Source organism: Perissodus microlepis, chromosome 23, assembly GCF_051167445.1.
Source record: "Perissodus microlepis isolate ML-2025 ecotype Zambia chromosome 23, ASM5116744v1, whole genome shotgun sequence".
NCBI classification, from domain to species: domain Eukaryota; kingdom Metazoa; phylum Chordata; class Actinopteri; order Cichliformes; family Cichlidae; genus Perissodus; species Perissodus microlepis.
In genome coordinates, this window is record NC_140482.1 from 21,769,013 (window position 1) to 21,786,785 (window position 17,773).

At 43.1% G+C, this 17,773-nt stretch overlaps 1 protein-coding gene across 4 annotated transcripts in view; it reads right to left on the reverse strand.

The window, feature by feature from the left end:
• Positions 1-17,773, reverse strand: part of LOC146361395 (receptor tyrosine-protein kinase erbB-4-like) — a 363,843-nt gene that overhangs the window by 119,838 nt on the left and 226,232 nt on the right. The gene's annotated exons all lie outside the window — the stretch shown is intronic.

The following is a 17,773-nucleotide window of genomic DNA, read 5'->3' on the forward strand; positions in this document are numbered from 1 at the left end:
TCCTCGACTGATGAGTCCATGCATTTGCCGTTATTGTCTTGTCTCGAGGGCGGGTGTGTCACGTATCACACAACTCAAGCTGAGTGCATTCGGGCCATCCACACTGCCCTTTTGTATTACGATCATCTTTCTGTACTTGTCACCCTCCACCCTGCACCCACCCCCTTCAGACCCACCCATCCTCTCCAGCATTAAAAGCACTTCCTCACTCCGGTGATGGGCTGACTTGCTGAGCATGGGGAACAGAGAAATCGAGATGATCACTCTTTCTTTTCACAGTCGGATGCCCTCTTTTCCGTGAGTCAAGCACACACACAGTCTTACAAACACACACACGAACACAGCCAGAAGCTTTTAAAACACTCATGAAAACAATGCCTCTGAAATAATCAGGAAAAAGTGAGAAATTCGTGACATAGATGCAGAAAATCCCGATAAGTACTTCCTGTCCAACACCAAAGAGCATCTTGGAGATCAGTTGCATCAGGTCGACAAAGCCTCACATTTGCGGCAGAGCTGGAGAGTTAAGCTGCAGCTTTACCTCTTAAATGCCAATTAATCACTCAGTGACTGAAAGCGAAATGCGGAGAGCGCTGTGAAGCCTCTTGAGACTTTTCCCCTCACATATAAATCAAGTGGAATACATTGTCTCCGACTTGTTCGGATTGTTGTTTATAAATTTAGATACTTTAATGCCATAAATTCTCCACTACAGAGAGACATTCATGTTCTTTGCAGTTTCATGTATATGATTCACAGAGCACTCTCCTTGGTATGTTTGGAATGCAAGTACCTTAAGCTTACACTATGCAAGATAAGAGAAAATAACGTATCCAAGTATACAGCAATCAGTACACAAACCACAGAAAAGTTTAAGTGCATTAATCTGGATTTTACTATGACACATACCACCAACTTCAACTTTAGTGCAGACCAAGCACAACCTCAACTACCCAGCAGCACCACAAAAACTTCAAATAACAGCCCAAAAAGAACTCAACACCTCCTTAACACCCAACATTACTGCCCTTATGATGTTATGACTGCCATTCTTCGCTTTGGTGTCGTTTCAGATGGTCATTTAGTCACCAGAGAGATGATTCTTATGTTGCAGAGAGGGAGATTTTGCAAACATAAATGACTGTCTAGAGAGAATTCTGAAAATAACGCCACAATCCTGTTTTGACTTTCTCAATTCTTTTTTCCCCTATTGGTTGCGCCTGAGTAGCGACACCTTTCATTCAGGTTAAGATTGAAGCGAGCGCTTTGTCTCTCAAGCACCAGCACAAATGGTTAAGAGGCTGTGGTGATGCACAACATCCAATGCAGTGACCATAAACTAGGCTTGAAGTATTAACCCAGCATCCAAAGTCCCCATGTGTCGGCCCAATTGAGAAGCCCCCCCGGGCTGGAGCAAGCTTAATCCATGGATCACCCACTCTGCTGCCAATGTCCCAGTGGCAAACACCACAGGACATCTGCATAGGTTGTATGCCAATGCCACAGCAAGCAAGGAAAGGGACCCACACTATATTACGAATGTGGTTTTAATGTTGAGGCTGATCAGTTTGGGTCCAGTGAACTTGAATCCCTTCCCATTATTGTCAAAAGTATTTTAACACCTTGCAGAACCTCAAGTTTTGAATGTTTAAGACTTTTATCCTGAAGCATTAACAAACAGTATTTCAGCGTTGACACAGAAGAGCATTTTTAACACAGTGGAAAGAATCAGTCAGAGTAAATAATCTTTTGTTTTAAAATAGGGAAATACAGTAACTGAAAGGAAAGGATTGCATGAATGTGGTTTAGTGCTGAGGGAATTAATGCTGCGTGAATTTACAATTATTCTCATCCTTCACAAATATATTTTTTCAAGAAGCCTTTACTGGAGACTCAGCAGGCAAAAGGATTGTTTGAACATTGTCTTTTATCTCAGAATTATGGTATGTGTGTGTATGTGTGTTGTCTAAGAGACGTGTAAGCTCTTTGTAGTCATTTACATGCATCAGTTCCTGGTGCTCTGTGTGGCCTGTGACACAGCGCTGACAGCTGGCATGACAGAAGGTGCCGAACTGGGGAATGAAACAAATTGCCTTCATTTTCTTAGAGTGCAACCTCTTCAGGGAACACCGATGAACATTACACAACTGCAACGGCAACAAATCTGTGACTCTGGAAAATAATGACTCACTAGAGAGACAATGAAGTAAAGTTACAGAAACGGAGAGGCAGAGAGATTGTGTTCTGTTTGCTGTGCTGATTTTCAATCTCACTGTTCAGTCAGACCAACTATAATCAAAAGTAAAAAGAAGGCAGTCATTTCTGCTTGAGATATTTTATATTTGGTGTTGGGGATCGCCCCAACTTTGCATGAACACATTCAGAATGCGTAAGGCAGAGAGAGAGAGCACAGGGCATGGAAAGCAGCAGCAAGGCCCCCACCCAACTTACCCATCTTGTAAGTAAAGAGAAGGCTTTATGCAATGGTAAAAGAATGAATTAGAGGTTGGTTGCAAAATGTGCAAATGCACAGTGATTATAAAGCACAACTCACATAAGTGTAGAGACTGGTCTGTGACCATCTGGCAACCATTAGTCAAAGGTAAAAACATATATTTTCCAGTCAAATCAGTTGCTAAGGCTTTGGTCATGCAACCCTAGAGATTGGTCAATGAACACTTGGCAACTACAGGTTGCTATGGAAAAATGTGTATTCCCAGACAAGATGGTGCGTGAACAAGGCAAAACTCGCAGCAAGGAGGTATATGGTGCTGCACCTAAAACCTCCTTACAATTGCTTCTGTCACTGGTAGATTTCTGAGTAGGAAAGAAGACGAGGACTTGTCTGCAAACACTGACCAATTACTTGCTGAGTGGCACTTAACACTAGGTTTACTAAACCTGCGCAAATTTGCGTAACTTCCCTCAACCCAACACCTACTAGAATTACTGGCTTTTTTATTTTCTGGTGCAAGTCCCGAGGTGTTAATCACCCCTGCTGAGATTTTCAAAGGTCGTCCGCTCGTTTCTCCTCCAGCTTTTGTTGTGCAAACCACCCATTATCCTTGAGGCCTGGCACATTTGCATTTGCTCACTCAGAGTTGCTCAGATCCAAGTCAGGCCAAACCTCTGTGTTACAACTTTCAGAAATACCTGCCGTATCTATACAAAATATCCCACACATTGACTGACCTGCAAATATGAAAGACACACCTTCCTTGACTCTCAGCACAGATCTTCCATTGTTCTATTGTCACTGTGTATGTGAGGAAGTGGCATTGCTTGACTACAGCACAGTGCTGTGCATAAAAGGGGACCGACCCAGGTGGGAGAATCATTTCTTGTTCGCATTTCTGAGAACGCACATCAGGATGGCCTCCGTATCACTGCCACGCAGGAAGAACCTCTCCGCGCAACAGGCTTTGCCTTGCTTCAGGAAATGGACGAAGCAGATTCTGATGGAGGAGAGGTTTCATTTGTCCAGCAGGCCACTGATACCTCCTCAGAAGAATCTGAAAAGGAGACGGAACAAGAACCCAACATGCCTCCTCGGAAGAGGCCCCGTGGTTCTGGGAAGCCCAGCCAGAGCCACACGGCAAAAGAGGGCACTGTGTGGGTTGAGGAGGACATTGGAATGCCCAGTGCAGTAGCAAATTGCTCGTGCTTCACTGCGCAAGCTGGACCCACAGAGTCTGCTAAGGTTTGTCATTGCCATATTACATATGATATTTATATAAACCCATTTAGAGTGAGGTTCATGTAAATTTACCACTCTCTTTTTGTTTATCTTCCAACAGCGTAAGATTACAAGTGTGCTCCAAAGCTTCCTTTGCCTGTTAGACGTGGGAATGCTGCAGACCATCAGAGAGTGCACGGTACATCAAGCCCGCAGAACAGAGCCGGACTGGAATTTGTCAGTTCATGAACTGATGGCATTCATTTCAATCCTGTTTGTGAGAGCAATCATGAGTCCTGTTGGTGCCATTGTGGATTGCTGGTCAGAAAGATTTCTGGTGCCAGTAATCAAAGAGACAATGCCCCGAGATAGATTCATTTCAATTATGCAACACCTTCGATTTGATGACAAGGACACGCGGGCAGAACGGGTAAAAACAGACAAATTTGCGGCGATCTCCGACATCTGGACACGCTTCAGCGAGAACTGTGCTAAGAGTTTCACTCCAGGAGAACACATGACCATAGATGAACAGCTGTTCCCTACCAAGGTTCGTTGTCCATTCACACAGTATATTGCAACCAAGCCAGACAAATTTGGGATCAAGTTCTGGATGGCCACGGACTTGGACACCAAATATGTCTGCAGTGCATCTCCTTACTTGGGAAAGGACCCCAGTCGTCAGAAGGGAGAGAGGCTGGCAGAGAACGTGGTGTGAAAAGTGTGACACAAACCATAAACATCAAAGTAAAAGTTCTCCCTTTTGAAGTGTGTTGGCTCCAGTGGTGATGCACAACTTTGAAGGTGAATATTCTCGGTCTTCGGTTTGCACTGCACTTTTCCAAGTTTTACTATCACCCAGTAAGTTAGTACTGATTTGTTTGCAGACAAGCTCAGCATCTTCCATGCAAACAGCAAACAACAGCAATCTGCATGTGGAAAACAAAGCAAAAAATCACAAGGAGATTTCCAGATTTCGCTTGCCAATCCATTGGGGAATATATTTTTTTCCTGAGCGAGTTGAAGTTGTTAGGGGTTGCCAGCTGCTCTCGAGGCCTGCACATCAGAGGGTTCAACAGCCTAAAGCAGCTTTAATATGGATTGGTGAAAGAGTATCAGCCCATAAATCCACAGATGTAGGATGGCACCGAGAAGAGCTGATCTGCTGGGATTGCGGCTGAGTTTAATGGAATGACTGAACTAACAGTTTACTTAGTTGGAGACAGAATAAAACAGAAAGTGGTTACCTTAGTCTGACTACTTCCACCATCCTCCCAAGAATGGGATCCACAACAAAAACACAAAATATCCACCCACAAAATTCCCTTGTGCTAAGCCAACTGGCATCCATCGTAGAGCACTTTGAACTCCACTCACATACTCACACACACACAGACAGGAGGCTACAAGCATACACCGCAATGGGATCAGTAAGACCAGGGGAACAATAAAGAGTTCAGTTTTTCATTCTAGTGTAAAAAAGTCTCTTTTATCTTATGGCTGGAATGCCCGCCATATACTTGCCTCCACTCCAGCAGAGAGAGAACAAAAAGATTTCCTGAACAAAAGACACACAGTGTTTGGGAATCCCGAGTTTGTGTGTGTGCGCATGAACCGCGTAGTTAATTGGTACTATGGTTGGCAGGATCTGAGTGTGCACTGATGTGTATGCACCTGGCCAATCTGAGCAAAATCAAAGCGCTGTAATTAAAGTTGCGGATTTCTCTGCGCGGGCAATTTACAGTAAGACTTAGAAAGCCCACGACTTCAGGTGAAAACATGATGTGACTAGAAAACAAGCAGTCGGTCCCCGAGGAAACCCTCCGTGTGTGTTTGTGTGTGTGTAGTTGTGAAGAACTTTACTGTACAGTGCCTCGGAGCATGTTTACTATAAAGAGGGGGAAAAAAGGGGGGAGTGAAAGAAAAAAAACAAAAAAACAACCCAGTGTGTTGAGAAAGTAGCTGCTTAAGTGAAGACGACTTCCCAAATCCCGTGAATAACTGTTAAGTCTCCAGCCTGCAAACGAGCCGCTGGTAGATAAATGGCTGCAGATCGCCAAGATAATAGAGACAGAAAACAACCACTGGTTTGCCTGGAGACACACACACACACACACACACACACACACACATAAAAAGCAACACATCAGCAAAAGAGCTCGGGTGGTGAAAGCGGCCGAAATGAAGTGAACTTTTCTAAGTTCAAAGTGGGTAAAGCGGTCGTTCTTCTCCAGGAGAAGGGGAAAACGTTTCTTTTGCTCCCGCCGCTGCACATTTTTATAAAGGCCTGCATTATTCACCCACCTAAAAAGCTGTCAACCGCTCCTGCTGCGTCTTATAAATGATACAGCCCTTACAAGCAAATCCGCGGTGGCTCTGGGCCTCTGACTTGAGGAGAACTTATCTGATCTTCACGGGAAGGCGGAGGTGGGTCTCCAGAGTCCCGTTTCCACCCCCCCACACACACACTTCTCCATTATTAGCTCTGCCAGCCAAAGAGATATTGTGCTCGGTGACAAATGGGAGAGGAGCGCTGGGGTGCAGACAGTGAGGGGGAGGTCCCCCCCCCTCCATCTTCACCTCCCCCCCTGCCCCTTCCCCCTTCTTCACCGCACCTCTACCATCTCCACCCTCCCAACCTCCTTCCTCCTCCACGATCTGGGAGCGCTCGCAGCCGTGTCCTCCCTGATAACCATAATTGTGTTTTAAAGCCCCTGATTAAATTTCGCAGTCTCGAATGATATTGTTTTGCGATGAATCCTTATGAAAAATGCTTCACGTTAGGAGATTATGGAAGCGGTGTAGGAGGCGGAGGCGGCAGAGATGACAATTTTTTGTTTTTTTTTTCTTTGAAACTTCTAAAGCTTCAATGGACGCTAAATGAATCCCTGCCATCACTCTCCTTCTTTTCCTCCGCCCACTCTTGCTCCACCCATCTGTCACGCTCCCTCTCTACGTTATAAACACACACAGAGACATAAACATTCCCCCTTTTTTCCTAAATTCATCCTTTTCTCTGACACCCACAGGCACACAGGTTGCACAGCCATCGTGATTAAGAAAAGTTTCAGAGACGTTTCTCAAACTGGTTTCAGAACCATCTCAGTGTGAGCGTCCCTTCGGAGTTTCACAGTAGCTCTACCTTCTTCTTCCCCCCCCCTTTTTTTTTTAGAGGTGACACAAAATGCAATCAGGGCGAATGAGAAGCCAGCAAATTCAATAATGGAGGCAAATGAAAATGGAACTGGAGACTCTGCACTTAAGGCTGGATGGGCTCACCCTAATAAGCCCTCTTCTGTCACCGGCTTCCCTGCATCTAAATTAACCAGAGGCCCCTCCAATCAGCGCGGACAAACAAAAGAGTCAGCCAAACACCATGAGAGAGCCGCTGAATACTAATAAGGGTAACGAACGGTCGTCAATAGCCGACGCCGATGATGTGCGTGCGTGTGTGTTGGGTGAGGGTGGTTGATTTGTTTTTTTTAAAGTGAAAATAAACTTTAAAAAATGAGAAATTTGAAAAAAAAGTGATTTACTTCTATATATACTGACCTCGAGGTCAAGGAACTCACTCATCAAAGAAATTGCCAACTTCACAGTACAAACAACCTCAGAACTGCAGGCCATGTTGCTGTGTCCACCCCTCCAACACCAGTGATAGGCCGTTTTACAGCGGATTTAGCCCGACAGTCAGTCCACTTTCTGCTCTATTATTGTGCTGGAAATGGTGTTTTGGTACAATTGTCCAAGATAAGAACATCAAACTTAAATTTAGAGGGCGCTACGAATGGACCATAGGGGAGCTGTGAAGACAGTAAAACTGCCTGCGCGGCCGAGCTCATAACTTGAAATGTGGGCTATTATTAAATGTCCACTCTGGAGTCAGGGTGCCAGAAAAAAACAGAAGAGAAAAAAGAAAAGTTCTCCTCAGAGGTGCAGAAAAATGTGCACGAGCATGCATGCACTCTGTCAGCCCTGACATGCGTTTTGTAATTCAGATTAGACTCATTACATATTTTCATGACACAGAATGCTTAAGAAGTGTTAAAAACAGAACTAACCCTCTGCATTGGAACTGACAGTTACAATGGGCTAAATGGGCAATTTGTCATTTTCTGGCACAGAGCTGCAGCACTCATCCCTCCACTTGGGTAATTTAGGACACACATACACACACACAGACAGGCATTAGCAAATCAACTATGACCAGTAAATTACCTCCATCTGGTTCTACTGTATATTTAGCGTCAGGTACTGTGAGCCAGTCCGGCAGGACACTTCCTTTTCCCCCCTCTGCTGGATTCTAGCTTTGGATTACGTGGCCTCTTCAGCAGATGCAAACGCAGTCCTTCACTGGTCTGCTCAACACTCTAATGGATTCATTCTTTTGGGGAATCTCAAGGGGGGAAGACTTAAAAAATAGTGGACCCAAAAATGTCATTAAAGCACAAAGTCAAACGGGTTATGGACGCCTGGGAGAGAATGAAGAGAGCAATCTGCACAACACACCTTCACCACTCCAAGAGCCCAAAGCATGCAAATATGTAGCAATGTCAAAAGGGTGGTGCGAGGCTCGTGGGCGAGACAAACAATCAGGCGCTTTGAATATAATTGCTGCCAGACAGCGACCGGATACAGCCTCGTTTTGTCTTTAAGAGTGGTTAAACAAAACCTCACATACCCATCCGATGGACAAAACATCGTCCTGACACAGCAGCAATGTCAAGTAATGTCCTGTATCACATCAGCGAGCACGCTGAGGTTTCTCTCTCTCTGTTAAGGAATGAAACGATGCTTACATCTTGTGCTTCAGATCATTTAGAATGGGAACACAAGACTCTGGTCACAAGCAATTCTAATCTCCCGAAAAATTAATTCAGCTCTAATGAGCAAGTTTGATGAAGTCACGGTTATTTAGTTTGATTAGGCTGGATTTCCAAGAACTGCCGGGTGGAAACGCTGACTCATAGGGGCTCGCCACACAGCAGTTTCACTCTGAATAGCAGCCGTTTGAGTTTAAGCACGAAAAGTATCGATGTTCCGACAAAGGAGAAAGCAGGGGACAATTTACTCACCGTCTGACTTTGTGAAAGTGACTGCTTTTTTGCATTATTGCCTTTAATTCTTAGTTTTATAACCATAGTGCATTTATTAACTTTTGAATTCATTAGAAAAATGTTTCAGCAGTCATTTATCAAACAGTCCCATTAAATGCTTAAAAATGTTATTCAATTCATTTCTATTCAAATTTATTTTTATAGCGCCAAATCGCATCAACAGTTGCCTCAGGGATCTTTATATTGGAAGGTGAAGACGCTACAATAATACAGAGAAATCCCCAGCAATCAGGCAGCCTCCATATGGGACGGCTGTAGCTCAGCAGGTAGAGCAGGTAATCTACTGGTTGAAAAGTTGCTGTTTCGATCCCTGGCTCCAGTCTGCATGCCAAATATAATTGAAGAATAAGCACTCAGTGCATCATCACTCCCAGCAGCCTAGACCTATTGTACCGAAACTAAAGGAGGATTTAGGGTCACCTGATCCAGCCATAACTATAGACTTTATCAAAAAGCAAAATCAAGTGATCTGTTAGGGTGACACGGTATCATGAGGTTTCTAAGATAAGATGGGCCCTGATTATTCAAGAGTCTAGTGAGTAAAAGTGAGTCAGAAAAAAATTTATTCACCAGCTGGATGTCGAGTGGTTGCTAGAGTTACAAGGTGAAACTGGTTGCAAAGAGGATGATGCTGCAGCGAAAACCTCCTTGCAGTTGCTGGTTCCTAGCAGATTGTAATGGTTGCCCCTAGTTTGCATGGAAGACATGTCTACACACATTCACCAACTAGTTGCTGACCTGCAGTGAAACCTGAAAAAAGTGTGACACACACTGGAAACACGGAATCATCATCTTCAATGTAAAAGTAGTGCCTCGCCACTGCAACCAACACTTATCACTAACGTTTGGCATCTTTCATGCAAACCGTGGGTGAATGCAGCAATATGATAGCAACCAAAGCAATCAGTGTGGCACTGTATACGTCTCTGCAACCAATTTTTCCTCCAGCAAGTGGTTATGTCAGTAGCCACCCTCTAGCAATCGCTTACCAACCAGTCATGGAATACACCTTTTTATTTAACCAGGTTACTAGGGGGTCATTAATTGGTCGCTATGCCTGAGTGACTGGACCATGCCCTCTGTGGGACTATTGATTGGGACCTAAACCGCTGCAACCTCTCTTGCCTCTGAATTTGAACTTTGCTGCTATTACAAAAAAGACTGTTAGCTCTCTAAAAGGCAGTATTTGACAACCAGCATGGTGACACATAAAGCTCCTTATTTCTAATTAGCTGTAGATCACATTAAAAACTCTACTGTGACTGCAGTCTTTAAAACTTCATATAAACCCACTTGTAGATTTGGAAGCCTCTTGGGTAAGTAAGTTTCCAGTCTCTGATGTGCTGAGCTTGGTGCATGCTAGCAGGGAGTGATGAGTCAGTCTGTTTATACTGGGTGATCTTGACAGATCAATGCCATCATTGCCAGAGTTGCTATCAGGCCTGTTGACTTATGACTAATAGATCTACTGCTGCAGACTCCCTTAGAAGAGGGATTTAGAAAATTTTGCATACACTAGTGTCGGGGAGGGTTCAAACAGGCTTTTCTTTGGTAATATTATATGGTATTATGGTGTAAAGCCATTGTTGCTCTCTGGGAGTTCTTTCAGGTGTGCAGGTAACTCAGTTAGCCACGGTCAGCTAACACTGACCTATAAAGTACAATGTGTCAGCCAGTGGAAGTGAACCCAAACATCAAAGAACAGGGCACCGGGAAGCAGGCTTACTGCCCTGGGGTACTATTACCACTCCATTAGAGATCATTTTGCCCTCCTTCCAGACATGCCACAGCCAATAATGGAGACAACCCCGAAGCCTCTTGGGTATTCCTGTCAAAGAACTTGGAAAAGAAAGGGGGAAAAAAACTACACTAATAAAACTGAGCACAGTCCCAGCGACTTCTGTGTGCAAAAAGAGTAAAAATATGGGAAATAAGATGTGAAAAGAAGAAAAAATTAAAGCCAGACGTGTCGTCCTGTTGTGTGCAGACATACAGCAGGACGACAGCAGGTTTGACTGAGGTTCTTTTGGCCCGGCTGCCTTTTCTCCAAGTGACAGCACAAGTAAGAGCCCTCAGGAATGTGCTGCAAAGATGATTTCCAACCTGACTTTGCATGAAAGTTCATATCTAAGAAACGTGTGGATTTACGGGTTGCATTACATTACGTAATTCTGAAGTGTTTTTTGTTTTCAAAAAGGAATGCTGGTGCTTTGGTCTTTCAACACTCCAAAAAGAGGGATAAAGATGAAAGAAAAAAAAAAAAGCAAAACTTTATTTCACAAGCAGACTGAAGGGCTCTCTTGCTTTGCAGATCCACGACTGCAGCATTTTCTGGGGTACCAAAGCAGCGTTTGAAGCTGGGAGATATGTTTTAATCATTTGGCGCCTTAATGATGACACTGGATTCATTATTAATGGGCCCCATCCCTCTACTCTCCCTCTTCCTCATAACAGTCCAGAGTGTGAGTGGGTATTAGCATTAGCCGCTTTTGCTCTATTTGATCTTTCAGTAATTACACCACTTTTTGGAGATCACACCACAAGCTTTATGTTAAATAAAGAGGCCTTGGAAGTTTTTTTTTCTATACAAATTCCAAACACAATTATCATGGTTGCTTTTTTACCCCAATATTTATTTAATTTTTTTTATTCCATAACAGGGAAAACAGGAATGCTGCCGGAAACTGGAAGCAAAATGGAAAAGATACAGCCGGCCAAAGCGCCTAACATTTATTGTCTACAAACATATCTCTCTGAATTGCCAGTTTGGGATAAGAAAAAGAGGTGGAAAAAAGTTACAAATGGAGGCAAGCGTGGATGAATAAAAGGCAACAAGAGTCAATTGTCTTAATATGAGCTACAGGATTCCTCTTTTTAGGTGTATGCTTTTTAAAAAGAATAAAAAGAGGATGTAATAGAACTTTGTACTCTCCACTGCAGGGATTTACTGTATAGATCAAATTCAGCTTTTATTATACTTCTAAAACTTAAGAAGAGGAAGTTTGCTCATTCTGAGTAGCTGAGAAATGCACAGCTTACACAGAGGCTTTTTTGCATGTCTGATTCTTATTAATTTTAAATATGCAAAACCTTACTGGTTTTATATTAATGTGATGTACACATAACCTATGTTCCTGGCATCATTGCTGCCATCATGCACAAGGTATTCACTGTCAGTGAAGTGCTGCACCAGGTTATGTTAGCAGTTCGTTACATACAGATGTTTTAATAGACACTGTGGCATCACCATTAACCACATCGGTGTTTCTTAAGTGTTATTTTGCAATGAGCGGGGATAAAGCCTAGAAATTGGATGGCAACCCACTGGTAGATACTCTGGGTGAGAGAGGTATCTTCAACAACCATTTAGTAACTGGTTGTTGAAGGAAGATGGCTGTCATCAGTGATCTCCTGGCAAACATACTCTTTGACTGGCTGAAGGTTTCTGGCAGTTGCTAAGAGTACCTGGAGGTTATGCAGTACTGACCCAAAAGCCTCCTTGTGATTTCTTTGGTCTCTGGCAGATTGCCCTGGTTGCATGGAATACATAAAGATGTCTGCAAACACCCACCAACTACTTGCTGAGCAGCAATGAAACTTGAAAAAGTTTCAGCAGACTGGAAACGGAGACCTTCACTTTCACCTTTCAGTATGTCACAACATTTACTGTGAAGGTGTAAGTTATTTGTTTCCGGTCAGTGTCAAACTTTTTCAAGATTTACTAACACTAGGCTAGTAGTTGGTGTTTACAGACAAGGACTTCTAAAAGTTGGGTGACTGTGGCAGTCTGGTAGTCACAAAACCAATCACAAGGAAGAAGTGACTGGTGGTTGCTGGAGGCAACTGAACTGAATCAAGATGATAAGGAGAGAAAAAGGATCAAAAGGGGAAGTAAACTGCAAGGACAAAAAGTGCATGAAATAAAACAGGAAGCAACTGAAAGCGAGACAAGACAGAAGTTATGGAGACAAACAGGAAGACAGAAACATGGACACAACAAAAAGACAAGGAGAAGAAAGAGTAAAAGAAACCAATTTTATAAACAGAGGGTGAAAGTAAAAAGTGATTTACAAAAAAAATATAAGCGGCAGGTCGACACAAAGTTTTTACATGGGATGCAAACTTCTTTACGGCTGGAAAACTTGGTTCTTACATCTTTGTGTTCTCCAGGAGAGAAACTATATCTCACAGTATCCACTGTTGTCACTACTGGAGGGTCAAAGAATGGATACCAATGAATATCTTTATTAGCATCAGACGTTTGGGGATCAGGATGCATTCAACTGATACTGGAGTGATCTGGTGATCATTCGCTCACAAAATCTCCTCCAACACGAAGAAAAATCACCATCTGCTCAGCTGATCTAGCCAAGCTGAGCGACTGTGAAAATGATAAACAACTTAGAATCCCCGTGACCTGGTAAATCAATAGTCATGCTCTAAAAATGAAGATGCATATGGGGTTAATTATAATCAAGTCTGTTAATCAATTCATCTCAGCAGTAACTGCTGTTGGTAATTTGGCCTAAATGCATTCAAAATGCCCACAAAAATGCTGCAATTAGCGAGACAGCAGCAGTAAATTATTAGTTTTAAATTAGGGGATCCTTGGGATGCTGCCAGGTTGTGAAAACATAGCAGTGTCACTATTCTCCCCAGTGAGTCTGAATGAAAGTGGGCGATGAAAGAAGAGAGGTTGTCAGAATAAACGAACAGGGGGATGGCAAAAACTGGTGCTTTGCTTTCTGCACACGGGCAAAGGGGGCATTGCTGCCAGATGGGAAGTTGGAGTCGGAGCTCTCTTTGGGGCATGCTGAGCCATTTGGCTCTCATCCAAATGGGCAATTTCACAGGGTAGGGGGGGGAGGAATAGAGGGGGGGAATAAGCTCGAAAACAAAGCAAAAGTTAAGCAAAGAAAGAGGCGGAAACTGGATCTGAAAACCATTTCACACGCAGCACTTCATCAGCTCGGGTGCTTACGATACCCACTGCTGCGCCGCATGGGGTAATTAGCACTGCTATGTGTAGCGAGCCGTGGTGTATGTATGCACACAGCTCTCGTGGCTTCCTATGTGTGTTATATACTGGCTCAGAAAGAGCTTGAGGACCACAGGGTGAAGCTGAACAAGTCAATATCAGAGGAGTCCCTTTAACACAGATTACTCTATATCCTCGCTGCCATGAAGACTGCACAACCTTATGCATACTGACTCCGCAGCCAAATTGAATTTCATGCTTTCTGCGGATACCTACTGTGTACTAAATCCACAGAGGGATAAAGTAGCCGAAAAGCTGTTGTTTAATGTATTGTGTGCAGCGAGAAATGCTGAATATATTCTTCCTTGGCCACGCGTACATCCCTTGTAGATATGGCGGACGCAGTGGTGGGATAGAAAAGGAATTACAAATGAGTACATTACATCATACATGAATCTAAGCAAATGTGCATGTTATCTTCCTCGTCGTTAAGGAAAGGAGAATAATCTGCTGGCCTAATTGTCAGCTTAACAGAGAGAGAGAGAGAGAGATACTGTACTTCCCATTACTCCCAGGGAGAGGTGCGGAGGGAATCAAGAGGAACTGCACTGATCTATATGCATCTGGCTTAATTGCGGCACCGGGGTGTGTTGGGATCAGGCGGTATGGACTAAAGTCTAGCATTGTGAAGCGCCCATCCTGATTATGTGCTGAAACGGGGCACAGGAGGAGTGCCAGGCAGACAGGCAGGAAACCCAAAGTAAATTCTGCCTCTGTGGCTCGACGCAATCTCCAAACACTTCGAGGAAAATGTTAAAAAAAGAAAAGGGGAGAGAGAAAATTGGAGATGTGCAGTATGCATTGTGGGCATAAATAATGCAGGGAGAAACTTCTTGCACTCGGAAAGGATCCCACACTTTCTCTTCCACCGTCAACAGCCCGATAGTTGCACAAAAACTACTGGACTTACCGGTCATTTGATAACATGGAACGACGCAGAAATGCTGGACAGTAATTGCATCATTGTCTCGTTCCTGGCTGCTTATGAAGCACACTGATCACGCAATCGTTTCACTTCAGGGGAAACAAAACACCTTAGAGAACAGGTGGACCTGCTTGAGCTGTTTCTTGTGAGAGAAAAAAAGGTGGGGGGAAGGACTTAATCAAAACACAAGCTGGCCAAAAAGATGACATTTCCTGTTCACCTTGCGTGTGATCCTTTCAGTCCATGTTATTTGCAGCACAGGAACTGAAAAGAGCAATGTGTTGCCCATCATGAGTCATTCAGGGATAAAGGTGCTCTTAGGCCTCGCTCTCTTTGTAGGGGTGGTCGAAATGGAAGGCGTCCTACCGGTTTACTGGCTTAGGATGTCAGCGTGCCCTCTCTCAGGAGTCCTTTATCACAGCGTTCCAACTCCATAAAACACTGCATATTAAACTAAATCTGTCAGGTGTTCAATATGGACCACTGTTTAGTCATCAATCATAAAAATAAATAAATAAATAAATAAACACCACTGCAAAGTCAACGGCATAAGAGCCAACTATAAATTTCTGCCAAACAACCTTCTGAACACCAGCGGTGATGTATGGGCTTCTAACATTTTACTGCTCCTGCTGAACCTTCTTTCAAAGACGTAACAAAAAGACTTCAAGACACATGACTTCTGTTTTACACCAAGCTTAATTTGGTTGGTCTGTGAGACGTCGGACAAAGAAATTGCCTGAAGCGAGAGTGCAGGATAGATGCAGGATAAATTACAATGCCCACAGGAAAGAGGGATAAAGTAGGCAGATCGATGCCAGAGAAGAAACCTCAGGCAAAATACAATAAAGTGGGATATAGCAGAAGCATCCCAGTAGCTTGGCCAGTTTGTTACCCTTCCCTTTTTGTATGTTTTTGCAATCTCCTCTGCAAGAAAACAAAAAGGAAACCCCAAACCCTAAATGTGCTACAATAAACCGTATGCTCAATGATCTTCTATTATTAATTCATTTGATTCAATTCTAACAAATTACTTCTGATACCTTGGTTTGAAAAACAATCGTCAGTCACTGGCGGATCCTCATGCGTTTGTCTTTGTCCTTTGGCTGTGCTTTAGAGGACATACGTGTTGGATGGGATTTTTCCCATTGGCCATGGTATAACACTCGAGAAGATTTAGCTCCATCCGTGTTGGAAGAACAAAAATTTCATCTTGTTTTGGCGAAGTAAAGGAATCCAACAAATTTCTTCCAGAACACAACAAGATTAAAGACAAAGAAGAAGCTGTCTACAGACTCAAAACGGCTTCGTGATCTGTCCTTTGCGGTCTTGTCTACAAGCAGTTAACAGAAATTTCCCATTTAGTGAACTATAAAATGAACGAGATGGACTGATACTGTATGATACAAAGCATGAGGAGACTTAGACAAACACAGGCAGTTCTTAACTGACAGTTTTCATTTCCAAGCAATTTTATATTCTTTCCTTCAGTCGCTCAGTCTTTCTGATGTGGTAAAGGACAGCCTCCCCGGGTGTGCGCTTACAATGTCCATCCCAGGTCCAGAGTTGTTTCCTTTCAGTTCCTATCACTGCCTTTTTACCTTCATTGCCCTTTCTGACAGCAGGAACACCTTTCTTCTGCCAGATATAAATTCATGTTTCATGTGGAATGAAATGAATGACATCTTTTTTCATTTTCTTTTGATACAGTTTCCTTACACCTCATTTTTGGGTGTGCACAAGTCTCGACCCACTCCTTTTTGTGTTTTGTGTGAAAAATGGGAAATAGTTGGAGACATTTATTGAAACATTTAATTACAGTATACAAGGCAAAAACAGAGTTTGTACAATTCTAACAACCATGATATTTAATATTTAGTGTGACCACCTTTATTCTTCAGCACAGTCTGAACTCTCTTAGGCAGCTTTCGTGTCGTTTCTTTAAGTTGTCTCCAGGAATAGTTCTCCAGGCTTCTTGAAGGACATTCAAAGCTCTTCTTTGGATGTTTCTGCCTTTTGTTATGTTCTCTGTCAACATGATCCCACACTGCTCTGTTCTGCACCCAGATTCATTGCAATTTCTGACATAATGTCAACATGTGACACAAGTTACCTGTTTTGATTGATTGCAGGGCACCAGTTGAGTTGCCTTTCCCCCACTTCATATAAAGGAAAAATACTGATAATAGCGACTATATTGTGAAATAACACTTATTTGATATTTTGATATGTTAAAATAAAAACTGTCTGAATGGCTGTTTAAGATTTCATGAAATATGGACATCGCCATCATTTCTTGGAACACTCTGTTTTCCTTCCTGACCTTCTCTCTGTGTACCATCTTCCCTGCAGTTCCCAAAAGTACAGCGTCAAATTATGCTGTAAAAGAGAACACATGACCCCCCCAGACTCTACTGCTTCTCCTAAGATCACATGTGACAGTTGTCCGTCAGCCAGCGTTCTTCCTGAGACATCTTGTGTTTCTTTCTCCAAGGGATGGCAATGCTGGAGCCAAGCTGGCAGATAAAGGTAGCATCTGACTCCTCGACATGCAGGGAAAAACTAACCTTTTAGCAGCCGCACTGCCATTAAATCTGTAGAACATCACATGACTAATAGAAATAATGAGAAATTTGAGTGGCAGGGATGTAATTCGGTAAGACAGTGAAGCAGTTGCAGGAAAAACACGATTTCAAAGCTTGTAATACAACATAGTCCTTGCTTCTGTTATTCTGAGTGCAGTTGGAAGGTCGCTCTACCACTGGGTCACATCAAAATGGCAAAGATTAGCTGATGCAGAGGTCGCGACTCAAGGACCTTATGCACAGATAAATTTAGCGCAGACAAAAAGCTACCCTTTCCAAATACAATCCACTTTAGCTTATCCACGCTGACATAACAAAAACAAGCGGGTGAAAAAAAAAAGGGAGCAGCTGTTGCATAAAACATGGTACAATCACTTCCAAAAACTTACTACATGAAAGAAGCCCATTTTGGAGTGTGTAAACAAAATGTAA